The sequence below is a fragment of the Schistocerca americana genome, unplaced genomic scaffold, assembly GCF_021461395.2.
Source record: "Schistocerca americana isolate TAMUIC-IGC-003095 unplaced genomic scaffold, iqSchAmer2.1 HiC_scaffold_119, whole genome shotgun sequence".
Lineage (NCBI taxonomy): Eukaryota > Metazoa > Arthropoda > Insecta > Orthoptera > Acrididae > Schistocerca > Schistocerca americana.
The window spans coordinates 103,586-121,944 of record NW_025725253.1 but is presented as its reverse complement, the minus strand read 5'-3'; the positions used below and the strand labels follow the sequence as shown (position 1 = coordinate 121,944).

General features: G+C 49.3%; 16 non-coding genes across 16 annotated transcripts; all 16 read right to left on the bottom strand.

Moving 5' to 3' along the window:
• Positions 1-1,015: 1,015 nt before the first annotated feature.
• On the bottom strand, positions 1,016-1,134 carry LOC124562871. Its single transcript, XR_006969681.1, has one exon. It is a non-coding gene; the product is annotated as a 5S ribosomal RNA (ribosomal RNA).
• Positions 1,135-2,156: 1,022 nt separating this feature from the next.
• Positions 2,157-2,275, bottom strand: LOC124562870. The gene has a single exon (XR_006969680.1). It is a non-coding gene; the product is annotated as a 5S ribosomal RNA (ribosomal RNA).
• A 1,022-nt stretch (positions 2,276-3,297) lies between these two features.
• LOC124562869 lies at positions 3,298-3,416 on the bottom strand. Its single transcript, XR_006969679.1, has one exon. It is a non-coding gene; the product is annotated as a 5S ribosomal RNA (ribosomal RNA).
• Positions 3,417-4,438: 1,022 nt separating this feature from the next.
• Positions 4,439-4,557, bottom strand: LOC124562868. The gene has a single exon (XR_006969678.1). It is a non-coding gene; the product is annotated as a 5S ribosomal RNA (ribosomal RNA).
• Positions 4,558-5,579: 1,022 nt separating this feature from the next.
• Positions 5,580-5,698, bottom strand: LOC124562866. Its single transcript, XR_006969676.1, has one exon. It is a non-coding gene; the product is annotated as a 5S ribosomal RNA (ribosomal RNA).
• Positions 5,699-6,720: 1,022 nt separating this feature from the next.
• LOC124562863 lies at positions 6,721-6,839 on the bottom strand. Its single transcript, XR_006969675.1, has one exon. It is a non-coding gene; the product is annotated as a 5S ribosomal RNA (ribosomal RNA).
• Positions 6,840-7,858: 1,019 nt separating this feature from the next.
• LOC124562862 lies at positions 7,859-7,977 on the bottom strand. The gene has a single exon (XR_006969674.1). It is a non-coding gene; the product is annotated as a 5S ribosomal RNA (ribosomal RNA).
• Positions 7,978-8,995: 1,018 nt separating this feature from the next.
• Positions 8,996-9,114, bottom strand: LOC124562861. Its single transcript, XR_006969673.1, has one exon. It is a non-coding gene; the product is annotated as a 5S ribosomal RNA (ribosomal RNA).
• Positions 9,115-10,136: 1,022 nt separating this feature from the next.
• Positions 10,137-10,255, bottom strand: LOC124562860. Its single transcript, XR_006969672.1, has one exon. It is a non-coding gene; the product is annotated as a 5S ribosomal RNA (ribosomal RNA).
• A 1,020-nt stretch (positions 10,256-11,275) lies between these two features.
• LOC124562859 lies at positions 11,276-11,394 on the bottom strand. The gene has a single exon (XR_006969671.1). It is a non-coding gene; the product is annotated as a 5S ribosomal RNA (ribosomal RNA).
• Positions 11,395-12,416: 1,022 nt separating this feature from the next.
• LOC124562858 lies at positions 12,417-12,535 on the bottom strand. Its single transcript, XR_006969670.1, has one exon. It is a non-coding gene; the product is annotated as a 5S ribosomal RNA (ribosomal RNA).
• A 1,020-nt stretch (positions 12,536-13,555) lies between these two features.
• Positions 13,556-13,674, bottom strand: LOC124562857. Its single transcript, XR_006969669.1, has one exon. It is a non-coding gene; the product is annotated as a 5S ribosomal RNA (ribosomal RNA).
• A 1,024-nt stretch (positions 13,675-14,698) lies between these two features.
• LOC124562856 lies at positions 14,699-14,817 on the bottom strand. The gene has a single exon (XR_006969668.1). It is a non-coding gene; the product is annotated as a 5S ribosomal RNA (ribosomal RNA).
• Positions 14,818-15,839: 1,022 nt separating this feature from the next.
• LOC124562855 lies at positions 15,840-15,958 on the bottom strand. The gene has a single exon (XR_006969667.1). It is a non-coding gene; the product is annotated as a 5S ribosomal RNA (ribosomal RNA).
• Positions 15,959-16,980: 1,022 nt separating this feature from the next.
• LOC124562852 lies at positions 16,981-17,099 on the bottom strand. Its single transcript, XR_006969665.1, has one exon. It is a non-coding gene; the product is annotated as a 5S ribosomal RNA (ribosomal RNA).
• A 1,020-nt stretch (positions 17,100-18,119) lies between these two features.
• Positions 18,120-18,238, bottom strand: LOC124562851. The gene has a single exon (XR_006969664.1). It is a non-coding gene; the product is annotated as a 5S ribosomal RNA (ribosomal RNA).
• Positions 18,239-18,359: the final 121 nt, after the last annotated feature.

Here is an 18,359-nt window from a genome sequence, read left to right as displayed (position 1 = left end):
TATAATGTAGGCGCATGGCAGAATTCGCATTCGGTTCTTATCCCAACACACACAAAATCATACTTTTCGGTCGAAAGCAGCCGCATTTTTTTTTTATTGACAATTCGTCACGTTAGCGCGAACGCAATCCTGAGTTCCAAAACATGAGCCGGAAGGACGCGCTTCGTGTATTTTTTTTTTTTTTTGTGAGATTTATAAATTTATTTATTAACATTACATCGTTACAAGCTAACAACTTTACAACATAAAACACGAACAGAATTGTAATTGTAAGCACTTCCTTCTGCAATCCGACGTGCCAGCAGAGCGACTGCCGAATTAGCGGGCGCGCCGCCGTGTGTGTGAGACGCGCAGCTTCTCGTTGCACCTCCTGTCATCCGCTTGGCGCGTGCAGCCTTCGACACTCGCGGAAGACGCATCTTGTCCCTGGTGTCCAGCGCAGGAGGGCTGGCGCGCGGCCGACCGGCGTATGGCCTGTGCGGGGTGTGGCAGAGTGTTGTTGGAGGGCGCCACTGCTGGCGATGTGAGCTTCCTCGCCTCGCCTCAGACGAGGTGTTTGCGTAATTTGCAGTGCATTCGCACCATTCCTATCGCTGTCCCTGTCCCCGTCCCGACTTGTCCCGACTTTGCTCGACTGCCGCTCGCTGCCGCTCGGGTCGTGGCCCATATAACAGCGCAAGCACAAGAAACGTCTGCAGGAGATGACGAGACGAGACGAGACGACTGAGGAATAAATTTATAATTACATATCGAAGTAGGAATTGTACACCGCTACACAACAACAGGCGCTGACGTATTTCAGAACACATCTGCCGATTCGTACTGTTTTGTCGTTTTCAAAGACTTCCTGGCGAACTTGGTTAGCACATTCTCCCTCAAACTGAGATATTTACTGCAATTTCGCACCTTATGGTCATTACAGTAGATTAAAATGCTTAAGCAAGAATCTTTGTCACAACAGAACGGTGGTATGGAAAGAGGGCGGTATAAAAAAAAAAAAAGGTAAATGAAAGGGAGCCAACAGCACGTGGTGTTCCCAGGTGGTCACCCATCCAAGTACTAACCACGCCCGATGTTGCTTAACTTCGGTGATCGGACGAGAACCGGTGTACTCAACATGGTATGGCCGTTGGCGCCCATATAATGTAGGCGCATGGCAGAATTCGCATTCGGTTCTTATCCCAACACACACAAAATCATACTTTTCGGTCGAAAGCAGCCGCATTTTTTTTTTATTGACAATTCGTCACGTTAGCGCGAACGCAATCCTGAGTTCCAAAACTTATGAGCCGGAAGGACGCGCTTCGTGTATTTTTTTTTTTTTTTGTGAGATTTATAAATTTATTTATTAACATTACATCGTTACAAGCTAACAACTTTACAACATAAAACACGAACAGAATTGTAATTGTAAGCACTTCCTTCTGCAATCCGACGTGCCAGCAGAGCGACTGCCGAATTAGCGGGCGCGCCGCCGTGTGTGTGAGACGCGCAGCTTCTCGTTGCACCTCCTGTCATCCGCTTGGCGCGTGCAGCCTTCGACACTCGCGGAAGACGCATCTTGTCCCTGGTGTCCAGCGCAGGAGGGCTGGCGCGCGGCCGACCGGCGTATGGCCTGTGCGGGGTGTGGCAGAGTGTTGTTGGAGGGCGCCACTGCTGGCGATGTGAGCTTCCTCGCCTCGCCTCAGACGAGGTGTTTGCGTAATTTGCAGTGCATTCGCACCATTCCTATCGCTGTCCCTGTCCCCGTCCCGACTTGTCCCGACTTTGCTCGACTGCCGCTCGCTGCCGCTCGGGTCGTGGCCCATATAACAGCGCAAGCACAAGAAACGTCTGCAGGAGATGACGAGACGAGACGAGACGACTGAGGAATAAATTTATAATTACATATCGAAGTAGGAATTGTACACCGCTACACAACAACAGGCGCTGACGTATTTCAGAACACATCTGCCGATTCGTACTGTTTTGTCGTTTTCAAAGACTTCCTGGCGAACTTGGTTAGCACATTCTCCCTCAAACTGAGATATTTACTGCAATTTCGCACCTTATGGTCATTACAGTAGATTAAAATGCTTAAGCAAGAATCTTTGTCACAACAGAACGGTGGTATGGAAAGAGGGCGGTATAAAAAAAAAAAAAGGTAAATGAAAGGGAGCCAACAGCACGTGGTGTTCCCAGGTGGTCACCCATCCAAGTACTAACCACGCCCGATGTTGCTTAACTTCGGTGATCGGACGAGAACCGGTGTACTCAACATGGTATGGCCGTTGGCGCCCATATAATGTAGGCGCATGGCAGAATTCGCATTCGGTTCTTATCCCAACACACACAAAATCATACTTTTCGGTCGAAAGCAGCCGCATTTTTTTTTTATTGACAATTCGTCACGTTAGCGCGAACGCAATCCTGAGTTCCAAAACTTATGAGCCGGAAGGACGCGCTTCGTGTATTTTTTTTTTTTTTTGTGAGATTTATAAATTTATTTATTAACATTACATCGTTACAAGCTAACAACTTTACAACATAAAACACGAACAGAATTGTAATTGTAAGCACTTCCTTCTGCAATCCGACGTGCCAGCAGAGCGACTGCCGAATTAGCGGGCGCGCCGCCGTGTGTGTGAGACGCGCAGCTTCTCGTTGCACCTCCTGTCATCCGCTTGGCGCGTGCAGCCTTCGACACTCGCGGAAGACGCATCTTGTCCCTGGTGTCCAGCGCAGGAGGGCTGGCGCGCGGCCGACCGGCGTATGGCCTGTGCGGGGTGTGGCAGAGTGTTGTTGGAGGGCGCCACTGCTGGCGATGTGAGCTTCCTCTCCTCGCCTCAGACGAGGTGTTTGCGTAATTTGCAGTGCATTCGCACCATTCCTATCGCTGTCCCTGTCCCCGTCCCGACTTGTCCCGACTTTGCTCGACTGCCGCTCGCTGCCGCTCGGGTCGTGGCCCATATAACAGCGCAAGCACAAGAAACGTCTGCAGGAGATGACGAGACGAGACGAGACGACTGAGGAATAAATTTATAATTACATATCGAAGTAGGAATTGTACACCGCTACACAACAACAGGCGCTGACGTATTTCAGAACACATCTGCCGATTCGTACTGTTTTGTCGTTTTCAAAGACTTCCTGGCGAACTTGGTTAGCACATTCTCCCTCAAACTGAGATATTTACTGCAATTTCGCACCTTATGGTCATTACAGTAGATTAAAATGCTTAAGCAAGAATCTTTGTCACAACAGAACGGTGGTATGGAAAGAGGGCGGTATAAAAAAAAAAAAAGGTAAATGAAAGGGAGCCAACAGCACGTGGTGTTCCCAGGTGGTCACCCATCCAAGTACTAACCACGCCCGATGTTGCTTAACTTCGGTGATCGGACGAGAACCGGTGTACTCAACATGGTATGGCCGTTGGCGCCCATATAATGTAGGCGCATGGCAGAATTCGCATTCGGTTCTTATCCCAACACACACAAAATCATACTTTTCGGTCGAAAGCAGCCGCATTTTTTTTTTATTGACAATTCGTCACGTTAGCGCGAACGCAATCCTGAGTTCCAAAACTTATGAGCCGGAAGGACGCGCTTCGTGTATTTTTTTTTTTTTTTGTGAGATTTATAAATTTATTTATTAACATTACATCGTTACAAGCTAACAACTTTACAACATAAAACACGAACAGAATTGTAATTGTAAGCACTTCCTTCTGCAATCCGACGTGCCAGCAGAGCGACTGCCGAATTAGCGGGCGCGCCGCCGTGTGTGTGAGACGCGCAGCTTCTCGTTGCACCTCCTGTCATCCGCTTGGCGCGTGCAGCCTTCGACACTCGCGGAAGACGCATCTTGTCCCTGGTGTCCAGCGCAGGAGGGCTGGCGCGCGGCCGACCGGCGTATGGCCTGTGCGGGGTGTGGCAGAGTGTTGTTGGAGGGCGCCACTGCTGGCGATGTGAGCTTCCTCGCCTCGCCTCAGACGAGGTGTTTGCGTAATTTGCAGTGCATTCGCACCATTCCTATCGCTGTCCCTGTCCCCGTCCCGACTTGTCCCGACTTTGCTCGACTGCCGCTCGCTGCCGCTCGGGTCGTGGCCCATATAACAGCGCAAGCACAAGAAACGTCTGCAGGAGATGACGAGACGAGACGAGACGACTGAGGAATAAATTTATAATTACATATCGAAGTAGGAATTGTACACCGCTACACAACAACAGGCGCTGACGTATTTCAGAACACATCTGCCGATTCGTACTGTTTTGTCGTTTTCAAAGACTTCCTGGCGAACTTGGTTAGCACATTCTCCCTCAAACTGAGATATTTACTGCAATTTCGCACCTTATGGTCATTACAGTAGATTAAAATGCTTAAGCAAGAATCTTTGTCACAACAGAACGGTGGTATGGAAAGAGGGCGGTATAAAAAAAAAAAAAGGTAAATGAAAGGGAGCCAACAGCACGTGGTGTTCCCAGGTGGTCACCCATCCAAGTACTAACCACGCCCGATGTTGCTTAACTTCGGTGATCGGACGAGAACCGGTGTACTCAACATGGTATGGCCGTTGGCGCCCATATAATGTAGGCGCATGGCAGAATTCGCATTCGGTTCTTATCCCAACACACACAAAATCATACTTTTCGGTCGAAAGCAGCCGCATTTTTTTTTTATTGACAATTCGTCACGTTAGCGCGAACGCAATCCTGAGTTCCAAAACTTATGAGCCGGAAGGACGCGCTTCGTGTATTTTTTTTTTTTTTTGTGAGATTTATAAATTTATTTATTAACATTACATCGTTACAAGCTAACAACTTTACAACATAAAACACGAACAGAATTGTAATTGTAAGCACTTCCTTCTGCAATCCGACGTGCCAGCAGAGCGACTGCCGAATTAGCGGGCGCGCCGCCGTGTGTGTGAGACGCGCAGCTTCTCGTTGCACCTCCTGTCATCCGCTTGGCGCGTGCAGCCTTCGACACTCGCGGAAGACGCATCTTGTCCCTGGTGTCCAGCGCAGGAGGGCTGGCGCGCGGCCGACCGGCGTATGGCCTGTGCGGGGTGTGGCAGAGTGTTGTTGGAGGGCGCCACTGCTGGCGATGTGAGCTTCCTCGCCTCGCCTCAGACGAGGTGTTTGCGTAATTTGCAGTGCATTCGCACCATTCCTATCGCTGTCCCTGTCCCCGTCCCGACTTGTCCCGACTTTGCTCGACTGCCGCTCGCTGCCGCTCGGGTCGTGGCCCATATAACAGCGCAAGCACAAGAAACGTCTGCAGGAGATGACGAGACGAGACGAGACGACTGAGGAATAAATTTATAATTACATATCGAAGTAGGAATTGTACACCGCTACACAACAACAGGCGCTGACGTATTTCAGAACACATCTGCCGATTCGTACTGTTTTGTCGTTTTCAAAGACTTCCTGGCGAACTTGGTTAGCACATTCTCCCTCAAACTGAGATATTTACTGCAATTTCGCACCTTATGGTCATTACAGTAGATTAAAATGCTTAAGCAAGAATCTTTGTCACAACAGAACGGTGGTATGGAAAGAGGGCGGTATAAAAAAAAAAAAAGGTAAATGAAAGGGAGCCAACAGCACGTGGTGTTCCCAGGTGGTCACCCATCCAAGTACTAACCACGCCCGATGTTGCTTAACTTCGGTGATCGGACGAGAACCGGTGTACTCAACATGGTATGGCCGTTGGCGCCCATATAATGTAGGCGCATGGCAGAATTCGCATTCGGTTCTTATCCCAACACACACAAAATCATACTTTTCGGTCGAAAGCAGCCGCATTTTTTTTTTATTGACAATTCGTCACGTTAGCGCGAACGCAATCCTGAGTTCCAAAACTTATGAGCCGGAAGGACGCGCTTCGTGTATTTTTTTTTTTTTTTGTGAGATTTATAAATTTATTTATTAACATTACATCGTTACAAGCTAACAACTTTACAACATAAAACACGAACAGAATTGTAATTGTAAGCACTTCCTTCTGCAATCCGACGTGCCAGCAGAGCGACTGCCGAATTAGCGGGCGCGCCGCCGTGTGTGTGAGACGCGCAGCTTCTCGTTGCACCTCCTGTCATCCGCTTGGCGCGTGCAGCCTTCGACACTCGCGGAAGACGCATCTTGTCCCTGGTGTCCAGCGCAGGAGGGCTGGCGCGCGGCCGACCGGCGTATGGCCTGTGCGGGGTGTGGCAGAGTGTTGTTGGAGGGCGCCACTGCTGGCGATGTGAGCTTCCTCTCCTCGCCTCAGACGAGGTGTTTGCGTAATTTGCAGTGCATTCGCACCATTCCTATCGCTGTCCCTGTCCCCGTCCCGACTTGTCCCGACTTTGCTCGACTGCCGCTCGCTGCCGCTCGGGTCGTGGCCCATATAACAGCGCAAGCACAAGAAACGTCTGCAGGAGATGACGAGACGAGACGAGACGACTGAGGAATAAATTTATAATTACATATCGAAGTAGGAATTGTACACCGCTACACAACAACAGGCGCTGACGTATTTCAGAACACATCTGCCGATTCGTACTGTTTTGTCGTTTTCAAAGACTTCCTGGCGAACTTGGTTAGCACATTCTCCCTCAAACTGAGATATTTACTGCAATTTCGCACCTTATGGTCATTACAGTAGATTAAAATGCTTAAGCAAGAATCTTTGTCACAACAGAACGGTGGTATGGAAAGAGGGCGGTATAAAAAAAAAAAAAGGTAAATGAAAGGGAGCCAACAGCACGTGGTGTTCCCAGGTGGTCACCCATCCAAGTACTAACCACGCCCGATGTTGCTTAACTTCGGTGATCGGACGAGAACCGGTGTACTCAACATGGTATGGCCGTTGGCGCCCATATAATGTAGGCGCATGGCAGAATTCGCATTCGGTTCTTATCCCAACACACACAAAATCATACTTTTCGGTCGAAAGCAGCCGCATTTTTTTTTTATTGACAATTCGTCACGTTAGCGCGAACGCAATCCTGAGTTCCAAAACTTATGAGCCGGAAGGACGCGCTTCGTGTATTTTTTTTTTTTTTGTGAGATTTATAAATTTATTTATTAACATTACATCGTTACAAGCTAACAACTTTACAACATAAAACACGAACAGAATTGTAATTGTAAGCACTTCCTTCTGCAATCCGACGTGCCAGCAGAGCGACTGCCGAATTAGCGGGCGCGCCGCCGTGTGTGTGAGACGCGCAGCTTCTCGTTGCACCTCCTGTCATCCGCTTGGCGCGTGCAGCCTTCGACACTCGCGGAAGACGCATCTTGTCCCTGGTGTCCAGCGCAGGAGGGCTGGCGCGCGGCCGACCGGCGTATGGCCTGTGCGGGGTGTGGCAGAGTGTTGTTGGAGGGCGCCACTGCTGGCGATGTGAGCTTCCTCGCCTCGCCTCAGACGAGGTGTTTGCGTAATTTGCAGTGCATTCGCACCATTCCTATCGCTGTCCCTGTCCCCGTCCCGACTTGTCCCGACTTTGCTCGACTGCCGCTCGCTGCCGCTCGGGTCGTGGCCCATATAACAGCGCAAGCACAAGAAACGTCTGCAGGAGATGACGAGACGAGACGAGACGACTGAGGAATAAATTTATAATTACATATCGAAGTAGGAATTGTACACCGCTACACAACAACAGGCGCTGACGTATTTCAGAACACATCTGCCGATTCGTACTGTTTTGTCGTTTTCAAAGACTTCCTGGCGAACTTGGTTAGCACATTCTCCCTCAAACTGAGATATTTACTGCAATTTCGCACCTTATGGTCATTACAGTAGATTAAAATGCTTAAGCAAGAATCTTTGTCACAACAGAACGGTGGTATGGAAAGAGGGCGGTATAAAAAAAAAAAGGTAAATGAAAGGGAGCCAACAGCACGTGGTGTTCCCAGGTGGTCACCCATCCAAGTACTAACCACGCCCGATGTTGCTTAACTTCGGTGATCGGACGAGAACCGGTGTACTCAACATGGTATGGCCGTTGGCGCCCATATAATGTAGGCGCATGGCAGAATTCGCATTCGGTTCTTATCCCAACACACACAAAATCATACTTTTCGGTCGAAAGCAGCCGCATTTTTTTTTTATTGACAATTCGTCACGTTAGCGCGAACGCAATCCTGAGTTCCAAAACTTATGAGCCGGAAGGACGCGCTTCGTGTATTTTTTTTTTTTTGTGAGATTTATAAATTTATTTATTAACATTACATCGTTACAAGCTAACAACTTTACAACATAAAACACGAACAGAATTGTAATTGTAAGCACTTCCTTCTGCAATCCGACGTGCCAGCAGAGCGACTGCCGAATTAGCGGGCGCGCCGCCGTGTGTGTGAGACGCGCAGCTTCTCGTTGCACCTCCTGTCATCCGCTTGGCGCGTGCAGCCTTCGACACTCGCGGAAGACGCATCTTGTCCCTGGTGTCCAGCGCAGGAGGGCTGGCGCGCGGCCGACCGGCGTATGGCCTGTGCGGGGTGTGGCAGAGTGTTGTTGGAGGGCGCCACTGCTGGCGATGTGAGCTTCCTCGCCTCGCCTCAGACGAGGTGTTTGCGTAATTTGCAGTGCATTCGCACCATTCCTATCGCTGTCCCTGTCCCCGTCCCGACTTGTCCCGACTTTGCTCGACTGCCGCTCGCTGCCGCTCGGGTCGTGGCCCATATAACAGCGCAAGCACAAGAAACGTCTGCAGGAGATGACGAGACGAGACGAGACGACTGAGGAATAAATTTATAATTACATATCGAAGTAGGAATTGTACACCGCTACACAACAACAGGCGCTGACGTATTTCAGAACACATCTGCCGATTCGTACTGTTTTGTCGTTTTCAAAGACTTCCTGGCGAACTTGGTTAGCACATTCTCCCTCAAACTGAGATATTTACTGCAATTTCGCACCTTATGGTCATTACAGTAGATTAAAATGCTTAAGCAAGAATCTTTGTCACAACAGAACGGTGGTATGGAAAGAGGGCGGTATAAAAAAAAAAAGGTAAATGAAAGGGAGCCAACAGCACGTGGTGTTCCCAGGTGGTCACCCATCCAAGTACTAACCACGCCCGATGTTGCTTAACTTCGGTGATCGGACGAGAACCGGTGTACTCAACATGGTATGGCCGTTGGCGCCCATATAATGTAGGCGCATGGCAGAATTCGCATTCGGTTCTTATCCCAACACACACAAAATCATACTTTTCGGTCGAAAGCAGCCGCATTTTTTTTTTATTGACAATTCGTCACGTTAGCGCGAACGCAATCCTGAGTTCCAAAACTTATGAGCCGGAAGGACGCGCTTCGTGTATTTTTTTTTTTTTTTGTGAGATTTATAAATTTATTTATTAACATTACATCGTTACAAGCTAACAACTTTACAACATAAAACACGAACAGAATTGTAATTGTAAGCACTTCCTTCTGCAATCCGACGTGCCAGCAGAGCGACTGCCGAATTAGCGGGCGCGCCGCCGTGTGTGTGAGACGCGCAGCTTCTCGTTGCACCTCCTGTCATCCGCTTGGCGCGTGCAGCCTTCGACACTCGCGGAAGACGCATCTTGTCCCTGGTGTCCAGCGCAGGAGGGCTGGCGCGCGGCCGACCGGCGTATGGCCTGTGCGGGGTGTGGCAGAGTGTTGTTGGAGGGCGCCACTGCTGGCGATGTGAGCTTCCTCGCCTCGCCTCAGACGAGGTGTTTGCGTAATTTGCAGTGCATTCGCACCATTCCTATCGCTGTCCCTGTCCCCGTCCCGACTTGTCCCGACTTTGCTCGACTGCCGCTCGCTGCCGCTCGGGTCGTGGCCCATATAACAGCGCAAGCACAAGAAACGTCTGCAGGAGATGACGAGACGAGACGAGACGACTGAGGAATAAATTTATAATTACATATCGAAGTAGGAATTGTACACCGCTACACAACAACAGGCGCTGACGTATTTCAGAACACATCTGCCGATTCGTACTGTTTTGTCGTTTTCAAAGACTTCCTGGCGAACTTGGTTAGCACATTCTCCCTCAAACTGAGATATTTACTGCAATTTCGCACCTTATGGTCATTACAGTAGATTAAAATGCTTAAGCAAGAATCTTTGTCACAACAGAACGGTGGTATGGAAAGAGGGCGGTATAAAAAAAAAAAAAGGTAAATGAAAGGGAGCCAACAGCACGTGGTGTTCCCAGGTGGTCACCCATCCAAGTACTAACCACGCCCGATGTTGCTTAACTTCGGTGATCGGACGAGAACCGGTGTACTCAACATGGTATGGCCGTTGGCGCCCATATAATGTAGGCGCATGGCAGAATTCGCATTCGGTTCTTATCCCAACACACACAAAATCATACTTTTCGGTCGAAAGCAGCCGCATTTTTTTTTTATTGACAATTCGTCACGTTAGCGCGAACGCAATCCTGAGTTCCAAAACTTATGAGCCGGAAGGACGCGCTTCGTGTATTTTTTTTTTTTTTTGTGAGATTTATAAATTTATTTATTAACATTACATCGTTACAAGCTAACAACTTTACAACATAAAACACGAACAGAATTGTAATTGTAAGCACTTCCTTCTGCAATCCGACGTGCCAGCAGAGCGACTGCCGAATTAGCGGGCGCGCCGCCGTGTGTGTGAGACGCGCAGCTTCTCGTTGCACCTCCTGTCATCCGCTTGGCGCGTGCAGCCTTCGACACTCGCGGAAGACGCATCTTGTCCCTGGTGTCCAGCGCAGGAGGGCTGGCGCGCGGCCGACCGGCGTATGGCCTGTGCGGGGTGTGGCAGAGTGTTGTTGGAGGGCGCCACTGCTGGCGATGTGAGCTTCCTCGCCTCGCCTCAGACGAGGTGTTTGCGTAATTTGCAGTGCATTCGCACCATTCCTATCGCTGTCCCTGTCCCCGTCCCGACTTGTCCCGACTTTGCTCGACTGCCGCTCGCTGCCGCTCGGGTCGTGGCCCATATAACAGCGCAAGCACAAGAAACGTCTGCAGGAGATGACGAGACGAGACGAGACGACTGAGGAATAAATTTATAATTACATATCGAAGTAGGAATTGTACACCGCTACACAACAACAGGCGCTGACGTATTTCAGAACACATCTGCCGATTCGTACTGTTTTGTCGTTTTCAAAGACTTCCTGGCGAACTTGGTTAGCACATTCTCCCTCAAACTGAGATATTTACTGCAATTTCGCACCTTATGGTCATTACAGTAGATTAAAATGCTTAAGCAAGAATCTTTGTCACAACAGAACGGTGGTATGGAAAGAGGGCGGTATAAAAAAAAAAAGGTAAATGAAAGGGAGCCAACAGCACGTGGTGTTCCCAGGTGGTCACCCATCCAAGTACTAACCACGCCCGATGTTGCTTAACTTCGGTGATCGGACGAGAACCGGTGTACTCAACATGGTATGGCCGTTGGCGCCCATATAATGTAGGCGCATGGCAGAATTCGCATTCGGTTCTTATCCCAACACACACAAAATCATACTTTTCGGTCGAAAGCAGCCGCATTTTTTTTTTATTGACAATTCGTCACGTTAGCGCGAACGCAATCCTGAGTTCCAAAACTTATGAGCCGGAAGGACGCGCTTCGTGTATTTTTTTTTTTTTTTGTGAGATTTATAAATTTATTTATTAACATTACATCGTTACAAGCTAACAACTTTACAACATAAAACACGAACAGAATTGTAATTGTAAGCACTTCCTTCTGCAATCCGACGTGCCAGCAGAGCGACTGCCGAATTAGCGGGCGCGCCGCCGTGTGTGTGAGACGCGCAGCTTCTCGTTGCACCTCCTGTCATCCGCTTGGCGCGTGCAGCCTTCGACACTCGCGGAAGACGCATCTTGTCCCTGGTGTCCAGCGCAGGAGGGCTGGCGCGCGGCCGACCGGCGTATGGCCTGTGCGGGGTGTGGCAGAGTGTTGTTGGAGGGCGCCACTGCTGGCGATGTGAGCTTCCTCGCCTCGCCTCAGACGAGGTGTTTGCGTAATTTGCAGTGCATTCGCACCATTCCTATCGCTGTCCCTGTCCCCGTCCCGACTTGTCCCGACTTTGCTCGACTGCCGCTCGCTGCCGCTCGGGTCGTGGCCCATATAACAGCGCAAGCACAAGAAACGTCTGCAGGAGATGACGAGACGAGACGAGACGACTGAGGAATAAATTTATAATTACATATCGAAGTAGGAATTGTACACCGCTACACAACAACAGGCGCTGACGTATTTCAGAACACATCTGCCGATTCGTACTGTTTTGTCGTTTTCAAAGACTTCCTGGCGAACTTGGTTAGCACATTCTCCCTCAAACTGAGATATTTACTGCAATTTCGCACCTTATGGTCATTACAGTAGATTAAAATGCTTAAGCAAGAATCTTTGTCACAACAGAACGGTGGTATGGAAAGAGGGCGGTATAAAAAAAAAAAAAGGTAAATGAAAGGGAGCCAACAGCACGTGGTGTTCCCAGGTGGTCACCCATCCAAGTACTAACCACGCCCGATGTTGCTTAACTTCGGTGATCGGACGAGAACCGGTGTACTCAACATGGTATGGCCGTTGGCGCCCATATAATGTAGGCGCATGGCAGAATTCGCATTCGGTTCTTATCCCAACACACACAAAATCATACTTTTCGGTCGAAAGCAGCCGCATTTTTTTTTTATTGACAATTCGTCACGTTAGCGCGAACGCAATCCTGAGTTCCAAAACTTATGAGCCGGAAGGACGCGCTTCGTGTATTTTTTTTTTTTTTTGTGAGATTTATAAATTTATTTATTAACATTACATCGTTACAAGCTAACAACTTTACAACATAAAACACGAACAGAATTGTAATTGTAAGCACTTCCTTCTGCAATCCGACGTGCCAGCAGAGCGACTGCCGAATTAGCGGGCGCGCCGCCGTGTGTGTGAGACGCGCAGCTTCTCGTTGCACCTCCTGTCATCCGCTTGGCGCGTGCAGCCTTCGACACTCGCGGAAGACGCATCTTGTCCCTGGTGTCCAGCGCAGGAGGGCTGGCGCGCGGCCGACCGGCGTATGGCCTGTGCGGGGTGTGGCAGAGTGTTGTTGGAGGGCGCCACTGCTGGCGATGTGAGCTTCCTCGCCTCGCCTCAGACGAGGTGTTTGCGTAATTTGCAGTGCATTCGCACCATTCCTATCGCTGTCCCTGTCCCCGTCCCGACTTGTCCCGACTTTGCTCGACTGCCGCTCGCTGCCGCTCGGGTCGTGGCCCATATAACAGCGCAAGCACAAGAAACGTCTGCAGGAGATGACGAGACGAGACGAGACGACTGAGGAATAAATTTATAATTACATATCGAAGTAGGAATTGTACACCGCTACACAACAACAGGCGCTGACGTATTTCAGAACACATCTGCCGATTCGTACTGTTTTGTCGTTTTCAAAGACTTCCTGGCGAACTTGGTTAGCACATTCTCCCTCAAACTGAGATATTTACTGCAATTTCGCACCTTATGGTCATTACAGTAGATTAAAATGCTTAAGCAAGAATCTTTGTCACAACAGAACGGTGGTATGGAAAGAGGGCGGTATAAAAAAAAAAAGGTAAATGAAAGGGAGCCAACAGCACGTGGTGTTCCCAGGTGGTCACCCATCCAAGTACTAACCACGCCCGATGTTGCTTAACTTCGGTGATCGGACGAGAACCGGTGTACTCAACATGGTATGGCCGTTGGCGCCCATATAATGTAGGCGCATGGCAGAATTCGCATTCGGTTCTTATCCCAACACACACAAAATCATACTTTTCGGTCGAAAGCAGCCGCATTTTTTTTTTATTGACAATTCGTCACGTTAGCGCGAACGCAATCCTGAGTTCCAAAACTTATGAGCCGGAAGGACGCGCTTCGTGTATTTTTTTTTTTTTTTTGTGAGATTTATAAATTTATTTATTAACATTACATCGTTACAAGCTAACAACTTTACAACATAAAACACGAACAGAATTGTAATTGTAAGCACTTCCTTCTGCAATCCGACGTGCCAGCAGAGCGACTGCCGAATTAGCGGGCGCGCCGCCGTGTGTGTGAGACGCGCAGCTTCTCGTTGCACCTCCTGTCATCCGCTTGGCGCGTGCAGCCTTCGACACTCGCGGAAGACGCATCTTGTCCCTGGTGTCCAGCGCAGGAGGGCTGGCGCGCGGCCGACCGGCGTATGGCCTGTGCGGGGTGTGGCAGAGTGTTGTTGGAGGGCGCCACTGCTGGCGATGTGAGCTTCCTCGCCTCGCCTCAGACGAGGTGTTTGCGTAATTTGCAGTGCAATTCGCACCATTCCTATCGCTGTCCCTGTCCCCGTCCCGACTTGTCCCGACTTTGCTCGACTGCCGCTCGCTGCCGCTCGGGTCGTGGCCCATATAACAGCGCAAGCACAAGAAACGTCTGCAGGAGATGACGAGACGAGACGAGACGACTGAGGAATAAATTTATAATTACATATCGAAGTAGGAATTGTACACCGCTACACAACAACAGGCGCTGACGTATTTCAGAACACATCTGCCGATTCGTACTGTTTTGTCGTTTTCAAAGACTTCCTGGCGAACTTGGTTAGCACATTCTCCCTCAAACTGAGATATTTACTGCAATTTCGCACCTTATGGTCATTACAGTAGATTAAAATGCTTAAGCAAGAATCTTTGTCACAACAGAACGGTGGTATGGAAAGAGGGCGGTATAAAAAAAAAAAAAGGTAAATGAAAGGGAGCCAACAGCACGTGGTGTTCCCAGGTGGTCACCCATCCAAGTACTAACCACGCCCGATGTTGCTTAACTTCGGTGATCGGACGAGAACCGGTGTACTCAACATGGTATGGCCGTTGGCGCCCATATAATGTAGGCGCATGGCAGAATTCGCATTCGGTTCTTATCCCAACACACACAAAATCATACTTTTCGGTCGAAAGCAGCCGCATTTTTTTTTTATTGACAATTCGTCACGTTAGCGCGAACGCAATCCTGAGTTCCAAAACTTATGAGCCGGAAGGACGCGCTTCGTGTATTTTTTTTTTTTTTTGTGAGATTTATAAATTTATTTATTAACATTACATCGTTACAAGCTAACAACTTTACAACATAAAACACGAACAGAATTGTAATTGTAAGCACTTCCTTCTGCAATCCGACGTGCCAGCAGAGCGACTGCCGAATTAGCGGGCGCGCCGCCGTGTGTGTGAGACGCGCAGCTTCTCGTTGCACCTCCTGTCATCCGCTTGGCGCGTGCAGCCTTCGACACTCGCGGAAGACGCATCTTGTCCCTGGTGTCCAGCGCAGGAGGGCTGGCGCGCGGCCGACCGGCGTATGGCCTGTGCGGGGTGTGGCAGAGTGTTGTTGGAGGGCGCCACTGCTGGCGATGTGAGCTTCCTCGCCTCGCCTCAGACGAGGTGTTTGCGTAATTTGCAGTGCATTCGCACCATTCCTATCGCTGTCCCTGTCCCCGTCCCGACTTGTCCCGACTTTGCTCGACTGCCGCTCGCTGCCGCTCGGGTCGTGGCCCATATAACAGCGCAAGCACAAGAAACGTCTGCAGGAGATGACGAGACGAGACGAGACGACTGAGGAATAAATTTATAATTACATATCGAAGTAGGAATTGTACACCGCTACACAACAACAGGCGCTGACGTATTTCAGAACACATCTGCCGATTCGTACTGTTTTGTCGTTTTCAAAGACTTCCTGGCGAACTTGGTTAGCACATTCTCCCTCAAACTGAGATATTTACTGCAATTTCGCACCTTATGGTCATTACAGTAGATTAAAATGCTTAAGCAAGAATCTTTGTCACAACAGAACGGTGGTATGGAAAGAGGGCGGTATAAAAAAAAAAAAAGGTAAATGAAAGGGAGCCAACAGCACGTGGTGTTCCCAGGTGGTCACCCATCCAAGTACTAACCACGCCCGATGTTGCTTAACTTCGGTGATCGGACGAGAACCGGTGTACTCAACATGGTATGGCCGTTGGCGCCCATATAATGTAGGCGCATGGCAGAATTCGCATTCGGTTCTTATCCCAACACACACAAAATCATACTTTTCGGTCGAAAGCAGCCGCATTTTTTTTTTATTGACAATTCGTCACGTTAGCGCGAACGCAATCCTGAGTTCCAAAACTTATGAGCCGGAAGGACGCGCTTCGTGTATTTTTTTTTTTTTTTGTGAGATTTATAAATTTATTTATTAACATTACATCGTTACAAGCTAACAACTTTACAACATAAAACACGAACAGAATTGTAATTGTAAGCACTTCCTTCTGCAATCCGACGTGCCAGCAGAGCGACTGCCGAATTAGCGGGCGCGCCGCCGTGTGTGTGAGACGCGCAGCTTCTCGTTGCACCTCCTGTCATCCGCTTGGCGCGTGCAGCCTTCGACACTCGCGGAAGACGCATCTTGTCCCTGGTGTCCAGCGCAGGAGGGCTGGCGCGCGGCCGACCGGCGTATGGCCTGTGCGGGGTGTGGCAGAGTGTTGTTGGAGGGCGCCACTGCTGGCGATGTGAGCTTCCTCGCCTCGCCTCAGACGAGGTGTTTGCGTAATTTGCAGTGCATTCGCACCATTCCTATCGCTGTCCCTGTCCCCGTCCCGACTTGTCCCGACTTTGCTCGACTGCCGCTCGCTGCCGCTCGGGTCGTGGCCCATATAACAGCGCAAGCACAAGAAACGTCTGCAGGAGATGACGAGACGAGACGAGACGACTGAGGAATAAATTTATAATTACATATCGAAGTAGGAATTGTACACCGCTACACAACAACAGGCGCTGACGTATTTCAGAACACATCTGCCGATTCGTACTGTTTTGTCGTTTTCAAAGACTTCCTGGCGAACTTGGTTAGCACATTCTCCCTCAAACTGAGATATTTACTGCAATTTCGCACCTTATGGTCATTACAGTAGATTAAAATGCTTAAGCAAGAATCTTTGTCACAACAGAACGGTGGTATGGAAAGAGGGCGGTATAAAAAAAAAAAAAGGTAAATGAAAGGGAGCCAACAGCACGTGGTGTTCCCAGGTGGTCACCCATCCAAGTACTAACCACGCCCGATGTTGCTTAACTTCGGTGATCGGACGAGAACCGGTGTACTCAACATGGTATGGCCGTTGGCGCCCATATAATGTAGGCGCATGGCAGAATTCGCATTCGGTTCTTATCCCAACACACACAAAATCATACTTTTCGGTCGAAAGCAGCCGCATTTTTTTTTATTGACAATTCGTCACGTTAGCGCGAACGCAATCCTGAGTTCCAAAACTTATGAGCCGGAAGGACGCGCTTCGTGTATTTTTTTTTTTTTTTGTGAGATTTATAAATTTATTTATTAACATTACATCGTTACAAGCTAACAACTTTACAACATAAAACACGAACAGAATTGTAATTGTAAGCACTTCCTTCTGCAATCCGACGTGCCAGCAGAGCGACTGCCGAATTAGCGGGCGCGCCGCCGTGTGTGTGAGACGCGCAGCTTCTCGTTGCACCTCCTGTCATCCGCTTGGCGCGTGCAGCCTTCGACACTCGCGGAAGACGCATCTTGTCCCTGGTGTCCAGCGCAGGAGGGCTGGCGCGCGGCCGACCGGCGTATGGCCTGTGCGGGGTGTGGCAGAGTGTTGTTGGAGGGCGCCACTGCTGGCGATGTGAGCTTCCTCGCCTCGCCTCAGACGAGGTGTTTGCGTAATTTGCAGTGCATTCGCACCATTCCTATCGCTGTCCCTGTCCCCGTCCCGACTTGTCCCGACTTTGCTCGACTGCCGCTCGCTGCCGCTCGGGTCGTGGCCCATATAACAGCGCAAGCACAAGAAACGTCTGCAGGAGATGACGAGACGAGACGAGACGACTGAGGAATAAATTTATAATTACATATCGAAGTAGGAATTGTACACCGCTACACAACAACAGGCGCTGACGTATTTCAGAACACATCTGCCGATTCGTACTGTTTTGTCGTTTTCAAAGACTTCCTGGCGAACTTGGTTAGCACATTCTCCCTCAAACTGAGATATTTACTGCAATTTCGCACCTTATGGTCATTACAGTAGATTAAAATGCTTAAGCAAGAATCTTTGTCACAACAGAACGGTGGTATGGAAAGAGGGCGGTATAAAAAAAAAAAGGGTAAATGAAAGGGAGCCAACAGCACGTGGTGTTCCCAGGTGGTCACCCATCCAAGTACTAACCACGCCCGATGTTGCTTAACTTCGGTGATCGGACGAGAACCGGTGTACTCAACATGGTATGGCCGTTGGCGCCCATATAATGTAGGCGCATGGCAGAATTCGCATTCGGTTCTTATCCCAACACACACAAAATCATACTTTTCGGTCGAAAGCAGCCGCATTTTTTTTTTATTGACAATTCGTCACGTTAG